Consider the following 12,066-nt stretch of genomic DNA (forward strand, 5'->3'; position numbering starts at 1 on the left):
CCTTCTATTACTCGCACACCTCCGTATAGTGTTGTCAACTCGCTAGCCAAACTATATATAACTCGCCCTGCTGCTATGCACAGTGTTCTCATAAGAGATGTAATTGGAAATGTTATGAGTGTTGCTTTAAATGCTATGATTTAAGGTAGTAAAAGCGATGTATTCTGAAAGTGTATAAATCTATGCTAATCTGGCAATCGAATTGATAACACTGCATGGAGGTGGGCGAGTTACAGGACTTTTCGGAGCACAAGTTATAACTGTAAGTTATGACTATAACTTTAGAATTTCCAAGGTTTGTGTTGTTTAAGTTGGGTTTGCATAGAAACAAAAATAACACTTTTCTAAATTTAATTTCTATCTTATTTTAATTTATGAAAAATGCTTTTGTAACATAACAGAAAGTAAATCAATCATTGTTTTTCAAAACAGCTATACAGATTGATATATATTTTATGTACAAACATATATACATGGATCTTATGCGGTATAAGTGTCAATTTCTCTATTATTTCTTTGAAGAAGAAATAAAGCTGCATTGCTTTCCACTTCCCAGCATACTGTCTATGGTTGTTGCTGGTACTTGGTATTATTGGGCTGTCTTATTAGGCTATTTGATGTTACTTTCTAACAGTTCCCATAATCTCTATGGTTGTTGGATGGTACTTAGCAGCATCGGGCTGTGTTTATAGCCCTCTTGGTGGTATTAATCAATGAAATAATGCTTTACTTTTTTGTTGGATAATACGTTTACTTTAAAAGCCACACAAAGGCTGTTGCAATAGTTAGTTTATATTATTTGTTTATTCATTTTGTGTAATGTAATATATTTTTTTCCGTTTTGTATGTACCGTGGTACCTACTGGATAGTATCGCAAAAGTACTGCGGCACATTAGCATTTTGTTAAACAGCATTTAAGTCTAATCATTTATCCACAGCGGTAAAGGTTTTGAAGCTCTGTGTGCACCAGTTCAATATTTCTGACCCTGTCAAACCAATCCCTACGCTCAACTCTTAGTGGTCCACCGCTATAAGACCACACTACATTAAAGATATATACAGTAAAAGGAGCGTATATGTCATATATCACATTCATAAATCAATTATTCAAAATTATTCCGAATAATTCAATCCACAGGCCAATAATCTCCAAATTCCTTCCGATGTTGGAAACTTTATTCCTAAAAGTTCATTGAATCATCAGTTCCATCGATGTATTATGTAAATGTATTCATCATTTCCATGGTCTTCATAAATTTTCAGATCAATCCATCAATTCTTTACAGTCATCAATTCTTAACAGCCACAGCCGACGCGTTTCGTCCTTAAAAATGACTTCCTCAGGGCTGTAAAAATACAAAATAAATGCACTCATCAATGTACTATCCATTTCAATTGTATGAATTCTTTGTAAAATATTGTCCACCAAATTAAACTTAACTCGGTCTGCCTATCTCCATTCTAAATCGCATTTACAACTTCACTGGATGGAAATCATATGTCAACAATGTTTTTTAACAACATTAAATATCTTCATTTATTATGCGAAACCTTCTCATAGTTGACCACACCATGGTATTGTATCTACACCAATACCCTCTGTTACAAAGAACAAAAATCTGATATTTATTCTGTAATACAATTCTAATAAAATAAATTAACAAAATCTTATTACAGATATCTCTAAGGATTTCCCTTGGTCACCAATGTCTCAATAATCTGAATAGTCACTATTTTATTACCTTGATTTTTTTTACTGTCTTGATATTATAGATCCATCGTTCATGACCTCTTTTTATATATTGGTCCAGCTTCTTATATTATCGTCCTCAATCCTAATTAATGAAACAATTTCTTTTTAGACGACAACTCTATACTTCTTGTCTAATATTAATTAAATAAGCAAAACCACGTACCAGTATTTTTCTTTTAATATCAAGATTCTATTGCAACTTTTTAGCTGGTGGGAATCATTCATATTATGACTGCAAAGTAAAAAGTATTATTCGGAGTGTATCCAGATAATACTTCAATCTATACATTGTTCTCTGTAAGTATACGTTTCATAGGATACGGTCTTAAGTAACCCCACCCCTAAGAGCATCCTGTCTTCTACACAAGGTTTGCTCTCAATAATCATCCCCTTCTTACTTCTATTTTGAATCATACTATGTTTTGCACATAAATCCTACTACCCATGTTAATTTACTGTTTATTAATCGCTAAGTACCTGAATTTTATGACCGACTTGGTGTCATGGGTCCATGGTCCACTGCTATTATGACACAATTCTGTTATCGCTGTCCTTAATCCTGTTTAGTAGAATAATGTATTATTCAAATGCGCGCTAGGTAATTATAGTCTAATTTAAAATATATATATATAAACCCACATACCGTTATGTTTTTTATTTAAATCCAGAAAATATTCCACGAATGTCGTACTCCACGTATTCCTTCTATCTTGATAAAAATTACTGACCAATTTTGCTGCAATGTAAAAAGCACTCTCTTAAAATACAAAACAAATGATACTATAAACGTTCCTGTTAATTAGTCAAATACGCTAGTAGTATCGTCATATTCTATAAACCAAATCTAACATCACTTCTTTAAATAAATAAATAAAGACTGTATCCTCTCACCGTTCACAAGGTCTGCGCGGCAATGCTGCTGCTCCCTCCCGATCCGATAAATACCCCCATTCCTCACCTTCACTAGCTTGCCAATATTTGAACAAGAGACCCACCTATCCGGTTGCAATTCCAATTAGTTACTCCACCAATCAGATTCAATCTACCCTGAGCTCATCATTATTAGTCTGTATCTAGTCTCCTTTGTGGTCCGCTACCAGAATGGACCAATCAAAAGTCTCTATTCTATTGTGTTAGTTCCGCCTGGCCCATTCCTTCGATAAAAGTTTCCAACACCTTGTTTCAGCCAATCCGCTTATGCAATTGCCTGTTTCCTCTCTGGTCCTCTACATATTTAGACCCACCCGCCTCTTCAGTATACTTGTTACCAATCAAATGTTTCTATTCTATCGTGTTCATGCCGCTTTGCCCATTCCTTCGATACAAATTTCAAACATCTTGCTTCAGCCAATCCGTTTCTGCATTACAATGTTCCCTCTCCGGTCCGTTACGCATTTAATTGGCTTAGAACTCTGTCTGTTATAGGAAACAGGATGTTTCCACCCCTTTTCCTCATTTCCATTCAGATCTTCAAAGGTGTATTATTTTCCTGAGGGAAAAACTTGTATTTGAAGCCAACGTTCGTTTTTTGACTATTCTAATGGCTGAACAACTAGATCCCGTTATGGTTAAGGAGGAGGAATAACTGGAAAAGCAGAGGATGAACAGGAGGTCGATCGCAGGGAAAAACTTACAGTCTGTTGACTGCTAGTTTTCTCCTTCCCAGCCAGGGAAAAAAGTTAATACATAACTGGTCACCAGCGAACTCTGTAAGAAGGTAATTTCTCCTTGCAACTGACAGCAGTACTCCTTTGGGATGACAGGAATGCGCAAGCACCTGGAGGCGATCCACTTGAGCAGGTTAGTGTGGGCCAAAAGAACGCAGGAGGAGTTGCAAGAGACCGCAGCAACAACACGGCGACACCTTCAACCTCTGCAGCATCGGCAGGACCTCCACCACCACATACTCCATCTGTTTCACCACCAGTCCCTGTAGTAATACAGTGCCAGTCCACTTATTGAGACAGGATTGGCACATTGCGGACCAGTATATCAGCACTTAAACATACTGTCGGCTGTGCCATACTGTAATTTATGCAGGAGTGCAATAACTGAACATACACAGTGAGCTTGTCATGGCTCACCAGTATCCTCCCCAACATCCATGTCTTCCCCCCCCCCCCCCCCCATTGTTGTTCTCCTGTTTCCTGTACACCTTTTTATTTTTTTTTAATTTTATTTTTTTTGGGGGGGGGGGGTCATGTTGAACTGTTTAAAAAAACAAAAACAAAAAAAAGTTATTTTTGGACTAACCACCTATCTCCAACAATTAAGAGCTTGTGCTAATATTAACTATATTGTTTTCAGGTAGTAGAAATACAACATTGTAATTAATATAAAGATATAAGGTAAGTACAAGGTAAATTATACATGTGCCTTATGGTGGCTCAATACTACATGGTAAGTTTATAAATCAGTACTACAGTGATATTTGATTGCTTTAAAGTGTAGTACACTGTTGTAGAGTGGCGTGGCATAAATTGGAGTGGAGTGTTGTAGAGTGAAGTGCTGTATAGTGCAGTTTACTCGAATGGAGTGTCACTGAGTTGAGTGTTGTCCAGTGGAGTGTCATTAAGTGGCATACAGTGAGTAGAGTCTTGTAGACTGGAGTGGCATAGAGTGGAGTGTCGTAGAGTGGAGTAGCATATAGTGCAGTGGAGGAGAGTGTTGTAAAAAGGTGTGTTATACAGTCAAGTGTCGTACAGTGGACTGTTGTAGAGTAGAGCTTCGCAGATTATGGAGTAGTGTAGTAAAGTGGCGTAGAGTGGTAAAAAGTGGATTGCAGAGTGGTACAGGGGCATAGAGTGGAATGGCATACAACACAGTGAAGGAGAGTGTTGTAGAGTAAAGTGTTGTAGAGTGGAGTGGAGTTTTGTAGACTATGGTGTAGTGTAGTTTAGAGTCGTAAAGTGGTAAACAGTGGAGTGCAGAATTGTAGAGTGGCATGCAGTGGAGTACACTGTCGTACAGTGCAGCATCACAGAGTGAAGTTGAATATCGCAGACTAGTGCAGAGTGGAGTGCTATAGATTAAGCTGTTGTACAGTGGAGTGACATTTCGTACACTGGAATAGTATCTCTTACGATTGAGTGCAGTGGCAATTAGTGGAGTGTCATAGAGTGAAATAAAGAGGCATAAAGGGAAGCGGTGTGTGGTACAGTAGAGTGGAGTGACACTGAGTGCAGTGGTGTGTCGCATGATACTGTGGTGTGGAATACAGTGAATTGTAATTGAGTGGAGTCTTGTTGCGTGGTTTGAAGTGGACTGTTGTCTAGTAGAGTTTCGAAACCATCATCTCCTTGTATTTGCTTTGCTCGCCATAAGTTGGCAGGGTATGCTCAGATGTGGGCCCCTTGCTCACTTTGCCACTGGATTCAAGCTAGCCTGGCTGATGAAGGGTGTTATCCCGAAACCAGTCCCAGGATGCTTGTTTCCGGGTCTAGGGAAGAAATGGCTTGGCAGTTTGGGCTGGACTGTTCCCATGAGGCACAGGGTCAAGACTGATTTGCATATAGCTGTGTCTGAACTGGGGTGGCGAAGTGAGCTAAAGAACGATGATGGATCCAACCCAGATCTGTGACTGGGGGTGAGTGCTTGAAAAGTTTCAGCACTCCGTCAATCATCTACTTGTGTTTGCTTTGTTCGCCCTAAGTTGGCAGGGTATGCCCAGACGTAGGTCCCTTGCTCACTTTGCCACTGGATTCAAGCTAGCCTGGCTGATGAAGGGTGTTACCCCGAAACCAGTCCCAGGATGCTTGCTTCCGGTCCAGGGAAGAAATGGCTTGGCAGTTTGGGCTGGACTGTTCCCATGAGGCACAGGGTCAAGACTGATTTGCATATAGCTGTGTCTGAACTGGGGTGGCAAAATGAGCTAAAGAACAATGATAGAGTCAACCCAGATCTGTGACTGGGGGTGAGTTTTTGAAAGGTTTCAGCACTCCGTCCTTCATCTCCTTGTGCTTGCCCTAAGTTGGCAGGGTATTCACAGATGTGGGTCCCTTGCTCACTTTGCCACTGGATTCAAGCTAGCTTGGATGAGGAAGGGTGTGTGAGAAGTTGGCCTGGTATATACTGTCCACTAGTTAAAGTGGGCACCTTGTACCAATCCAAACAACCCTTATTGATGATTAGGGTAAAGACAACCTTTATTGAAAGCTATCCTAGTGGTAGCTATGGAGAGCAGCCTTGAGGCTAAGTCTCGAAGAAATGTAAAGCAGCTTGGTTTACCAGATTATAACCTCCCGAATGACCTACTGAAAGTAGACCCACACAAGGTATATATAAAATATATGTATTTATTACTAAACACTCTCTACTAACCTCTTTATGAGATTACAGTGCAAGGCACACAATATTACAGTATTAAATGACAGTAAATAGCACAATACACAGTGGGCCCCAGGGGGAGACCAAACCATATATTACAAAAATGGTTAAAAAAAACACGACTTGACTAGACACAGTGCCTAGAGTACGTAGAATTGCTGGGATCCCAAGGAACCACCCAAGCTTGGTTTACCAGATTATAACCTCCCGAATGACCTACTGAAAGTAGACCCACACAAGGTATATATATAAAATATATGTATTTATTACTAAACACTCTCTACTAACCTCTTTATGAGATTACAGTGCAAGGCACACAATATTACAGTATTAAATGACAGTAAATAGCACAATACACAGTGGGCCCCAGGGGGAGACCAAACCATATATTACAAAAATGGTTAAAAAAAACACGACTTGACTAGACACAGTGCCTAGAGTACGTAGAATTGCTGGGATCCCAAGGAACCACCCAAGGTAGTGGCAAAGAGGACCCACGGGGGACACGTGCATTGTGAGAACACAGCCGCGAGCTCCGTACAATCCTATGGGAAAGTCACGGTTGGAATTTTAAAGATTAAGGACACTTAGGAGAGGACTTTGAGCAATCCCTTTCAAACTTAGAAGGTTTTAAGGCCAGCACCCATGTGTGCACCGGAGTACTCGTGTTACCTAACCCAGGGAAGCCAGGTGCATAGGTGTCAAATGGTGTCGAGAATCATCGCTGTTTTGAAAGGCGTGATTCTGCAAAGTGCTGCTGCCGGGAAGATGAGAAGTGCCCGGCGTGATCCAAGCCTGGATCAAAGATGAGAAGAACCTGAAAGCAGAGGGGACAGAGTCTGGGTCACTTGCCAGTGACCAGGGGCACGATAGACGAATGCCCACTGATGTTTGATGTCAGGTGTTGCAGGTGCGATGAGGTGAAGCTTGACTTTGCACCTACGGGGACCAGGAGATGTTGACAATGACCAAAGTCCACAAGCGATCTGTCCCACAAAGGATGGTGAGTGCTGGGGGCGGGTCAGTGTCCGGATTGGAGACCAACAAGCCTTGGCAACTGCAACCCACGCAGTCAGAGAAAAGATGCTTCGGTGTGGACCAGCAAGTGATGGAGAGTCAGGGCACGTCTGGAGCAACCAGGTAAGCCCACTTAAAGTTACAGTTCCCTCCTCAGGAACACACAGGTCGACGGACCAGGGATCGCGAAGGGACCTCGAGAGAAATCACTCAATACCAGCCCACGGAACACTCGTGGAGTGTAGGACAGTAATCTTCGGTGGAATCACTGCTCGGGGTCTGGACTACAAATAGCCTGAAGCACAGTATCAGGGATTGCCATAAAGCATATGCTGCTGCAAATGTGCACGGTGTCCAGGGGTTCGGGTTGCACAGTCCCCACGAGGGCTGTGGATCTCAGGTTTGCTGAGAGCACTGGTTGGCTTTGGGGAAGCTTAGGAACCCACCTCCTGTGTTGCAAAAGCTTCAGAGTCCATCAGGAGCTGCATAGATGCAAACCAGTCAGATGCGTTTTAGGTGCCTGCCTTGCAGGGGAGTAACTCATTTACTCCAAGGGAGATTCTTCAGTCATCCAGCGTAGTGTAGATAGTTGAAGTACTTGGTTTCTGTAACAGAGTTTCGTCCAGGTAAATCTAAAGTCCTGTAGCCAGGGGTTCCTACTTTATACCCAGGGAAGGGGTGGGACAAACTCTGGGGACCCACCTATGGGAGGGTCAGGACAGAGGGGTGGCTACACCCATATCCTTTGTCCAGTTTCAGGCCAGAGCAGGGGCTGGTAGCCCCTGCAACTGGTTTGAGCTGGACTACACACAGGGACACCAAATGTGCCCCCAGTGCAGACATAAAAGCACTCTCAGAGTGCACCCACCCAGCCCCAATACACTAAAGCCTGTCTGGGAGGTGGTCACACCTCCCTGTGACAGGAAACCTATTGTCCAGCCGTCCCCTGCCGGAGTTTCGTCCAGCAGCAGGATGGCAGACTCGTGTCTGTGGCTGGCAGCATCCATTTTGTGATGCCAGGGTTTGCAAAGCTGGTACCGGGTGTACCGGTGCTGTCATATCTCTCCCTCTAGTAGGGTGGAATCATACCTCCCACACCAGTTGTGAAGGCATGATTCCATGCAGTCATTTTAAAGTTAGCATATACCGCAAGGTTATAATGCACTTAAGAGTATATGGCTGCATCTCAAACAACCCCGGAATAGAGGTTCTGAAGGCTGCAGAGGGGCTCTGCTCATGCATGGGCACCCTCTCACATAAAACCCAGCACCCTGCCTTCAGGATTGATAAGGCCTGCCATAGGGGTACCCCAGAATCCAATCTGGAGTGTACCTAAAGTACATGAACAACCAATTTAGGGAGAAAGCAGATAGACTGGGGTCCTGATTAGCAGGATCCCAGTCAAACTAAGTCGAAAACCAGCAAAACACCAGGCAAAAAGTGGGGGTAACCATGCAGTCAGATTCCACCTTCATACACAACCCCCCCCCCCCCAAACAAAAGGGGAATAGGGCAACCTTGGCCAGTTGTGCCTTTATTGACTAAGTGGCCATATAAGGAAGATCCTGCACTAGCATAGATACCCCCTGCCTTATGGTCCACTAGGCTGTCCCTACCCCTAATGGTAAGTGATATGGTCTCCAAAAGTTGGGATTTCTACCGGTAGGGTGTTTTGGCAAATTAAAAGGCTAGTGGGGTGTCTGAGTAGAGAAGTGAGGCCCTAATAAAGTTGTCCTCAGCTTCCTCAGATCACTGGTCTCCATGGAGGCCTTTCTTTGCATGACTGAGTTGTATCTGGCCCTAAGGGTCAACCTCTGGCAGCCTACAGCTGGGGGTTGGGTCCCTTTGGTTGGAACACTGGAGCGACATGGTAGTTTTGGAACCACTTGGTCCCAGGTTGCACAACAGAGCCCATCTGGGGGTGGTCCCTATTCAATGATAAAAGGGATCCCTCAGTGTGTGGAGGAATTCTCACCTGGCTAGGGCTACTAGACTGGGTGCCTCTAATCTGTTGATGGGGGGTTTCTCTGGACAGTGGGCCCTTGGGGGTCCACTGACCTCCCTGGCCTCTGCAGCCCTATGCTGGCTAAGGTAGGGTAGAGAGGGGCAGGTTACCTGCCCCCGACTGGGTACCAACTTGGAAGGGTCCTGTGCCATCAGGGGTGTTGCCAGGACAGGCCTGACCACCTCTGGGGCAGTTCCTTCACTAGGGGTCGGATCAGTTCTCTGAGAAGGCTGACCCATACCTATATTCTGGGGGGAAGCAGATTTTTCTTCAACCCTTGTGCTCTCTTGTGGAGTAGAGTGGGCCATTCTTTCAGGCTCCATCACTCCAAAATTTCCCTGGGGTTGGGCTTTGGCCCTAAGAGCCCCACCAAGTCTCTCAGGGAGGCCTAACATCCTTAAATGGGCCTGGTATTTAACTTCAGCCCAGGCTGAAATTTCCAGATCATTACCCAACAGGCAATCTACAGGCAAGTTTGGGGACTCTGCCACTCTCTTTGGGCCAGTGACCCCTCACCAGCTGAGATTGACTATGGCTATGGGATGATCTGTCCTGATACCATCAATGTTGGTCACCTGGTACTTAAACTCAGGTAAAAGCTGTTGAGGGAGGACTAGCTTCCCTGTCACCATGGTGACACTAGCCCCTGTGTCCCTGAATGCCAACGCCTTCCGACCATTGATTAGTGGCTTCTGTCTGTACTTGCCCAAGGAACTGGGGCTGACAGTAAAAGTGGCAAATCCCATGCCACCATCACAGACTAAGGAGGCCTGTGAGGGGGACCTTTCTAAATTATGGTCCACCTCAGTTCCCCATGAGAACCCACCTAACATTTTGGGTGCACTACTACCAACTACTTGTAGTACAAGGGGGAGTGGTAGTATTGCTTGGCTTGGCTTGGCTTTACTCTGGTTCTGACCCATTTGTCTGCCTTCTTTCCCAATTCTTGGGAAGAGGTCAGATCAGAGTCCGCCAGGTACTGGTGTAAAAGCTGTTTTTGACAATTATTAAGGATCTGCTCCCTCATAATAAAATTGTACAATCCTAAAAAGTCATGCACCTTGCTGCCATGTATCCAACTTTCCAGAACCTTAATAGCACAATCTACAAAGTCAACCCAGTCTTGAGTCTGTGCCTTTTGGGTATCTCTGAACTTTAACCTGTATTTCTCAGTGGTTAAGCCAAACCCATCAATCAGAGCACTCTTCAAGACTGTATAATTATCAGCATTCTCTTCTCTAACAGTGAGGAGCTTGTCCCTACCTTTGTTTGCAAAGAAGAGCCACGAGATTGCTGCCCACTGCTCTTGAGGGACCCTCTGTACTTTACAGGCTCTCTCAAGTGCAGTTATCCATTTTTGGATGTCATCCCCACTCTGGTAGGGAGGGACAATCTTGTTCAGGTGCCTATGGTCATGAGTATATTCTCTACCTCTAGGGACACTGTTGCTGCCACCATGGGGCTCTAGCCCCAATGTTTTAGAAGCTCTCTGAAGCTCCAGGGATTCCCTATCTAAGGCCAATTGCTCTCTCTTGATTCTGAGCTTAGCTCTCTCAAACTCAAGCAGTTGGCACTTCTTCTCATAAGAGGACTCCCTTTTATTAGAAGAAGTCCTATGAGAAATAGAGGTCACTACAGAGGTACCAGAATGATTAAATTCCTGAGAAGGAGATCTTGATCTTCTTGGTAATCTGTTAACCCTTCCAGGTGGGGTGAAGAGAGGGCCAGTGAGGCCTTCTCCCTCACATTCAGGAAGAATTGGATTGTCCAGGTTAGAATCATCTTGATCCTCCTGGCCAGCATCAGAGTCCAGGTAATAGGGGGTTTCACCTCCTGGCCTTTCCTCTTCTGCTGTCCCACCCAACTTGCCTGCCTCATCAGACCCTAGGGTCTTTCTGAGGTCATCTCAAAGCACAGCCTCTATGAGGCGTTGAGTGTTTGGGTTTTTCCCTGTCTTAAGTTTCCTAGCTGTACCCATAGTCCTCAATTCTTGGAATGGGATATGGTCATACTTAGCTGGCAGAGGCCCACTGGCTTCTGGCCTAGAATACATACTAGTGTTATGTGGTGTGGCACCTACCTAACCTAGTGGGAACTACTAAACTCTCCTGAGTTGGAGAAAGGGTGTGCTAGACCCTTGACTTACCCAACTCTAAGTTCAGTAGAACTTACTTTATTCTAGTCTTAGTTTAAATCGTTTTTATTAACCATTTTTGTTTGTTTTGCACATAAAGCATACAGTCAGAACAGCACTCATGTAGCAGATGGAAAAAGAAAGAGAATTGTTTGCAAGTAGCACAGTACACGTTAACCAATAGCAACAGGAAAACTGAGATTTAGGGTATGGTGAGTACATCAAATCGTGCGGCAATATCTCAAGAAAGACAGAGCAGTGCGGACAAATCACCGCACCAGGTAACATGTGAATAATGCAGGTACAGTGCAGTTCAAACGTAACTGGGGACATAGGGCACAACAAAGTGAGGACAACTAAAGTGAAGGAAGGATAGGGGAGAGTCGCTTAAGACCTGCTGCTGCATCCAATGTAGCTGGGGGGCCAAGACCGCCAAGACTTAGTGACAGTGGGGTTCTGAGACAGAGGGGCTGAAGCAGTTCGGGTGTTTGCGTTAGTCCGCATTCACGCCAGTGGAGGATATACCCTGAGTGATAACCCTTTGTGATGTAGTCGGGGTCCCTGTATCAGTATTCACCCCCAAGAGGTTGGAGACCATTGCATCCCATTGAGGCACCAGGGGGAACATACGAATGCCAAGCAGGTCCTCTCTGCATAACGCCGCACCCTGCGCTTTCACCAGTTAAGCAGGGATCGGCGCCAAGCAAGTGGGTGAGGTGACAGGGGGTATTTCCATCGCTTGGTGATCAAGTGCTTGGCTGTTATTAAACCGAGGTCTAGAAACTGTGTGGCACCTCTATATTTCTTGTTTCTGCTGAAGAGGTGCAATA

At 44.2% G+C, this 12,066-nt stretch overlaps 1 long non-coding RNA gene across 1 annotated transcript; it reads right to left on the reverse strand.

Annotated features, from left to right (window-relative positions):
• Positions 1 to 349: 349 nt before the first annotated feature.
• LOC146868091 (uncharacterized) lies at positions 350 to 2,754 on the reverse strand. The gene is made up of 6 exons (XR_014966180.1): positions 2,646 to 2,754; positions 2,398 to 2,490; positions 2,232 to 2,313; positions 1,918 to 1,986; positions 1,744 to 1,836; positions 350 to 1,347 (listed from the first exon to the last, which is right to left on the reverse strand). It is a non-coding gene; the product is annotated as an uncharacterized LOC146868091 (long non-coding RNA).
• Positions 2,755 to 12,066: the final 9,312 nt, after the last annotated feature.

The sequence above is a fragment of the Triturus cristatus genome, chromosome 1_2 (genome assembly GCF_964204655.1).
Source record: "Triturus cristatus chromosome 1_2, aTriCri1.1, whole genome shotgun sequence".
NCBI lineage: Eukaryota > Metazoa > Chordata > Amphibia > Caudata > Salamandridae > Triturus > Triturus cristatus.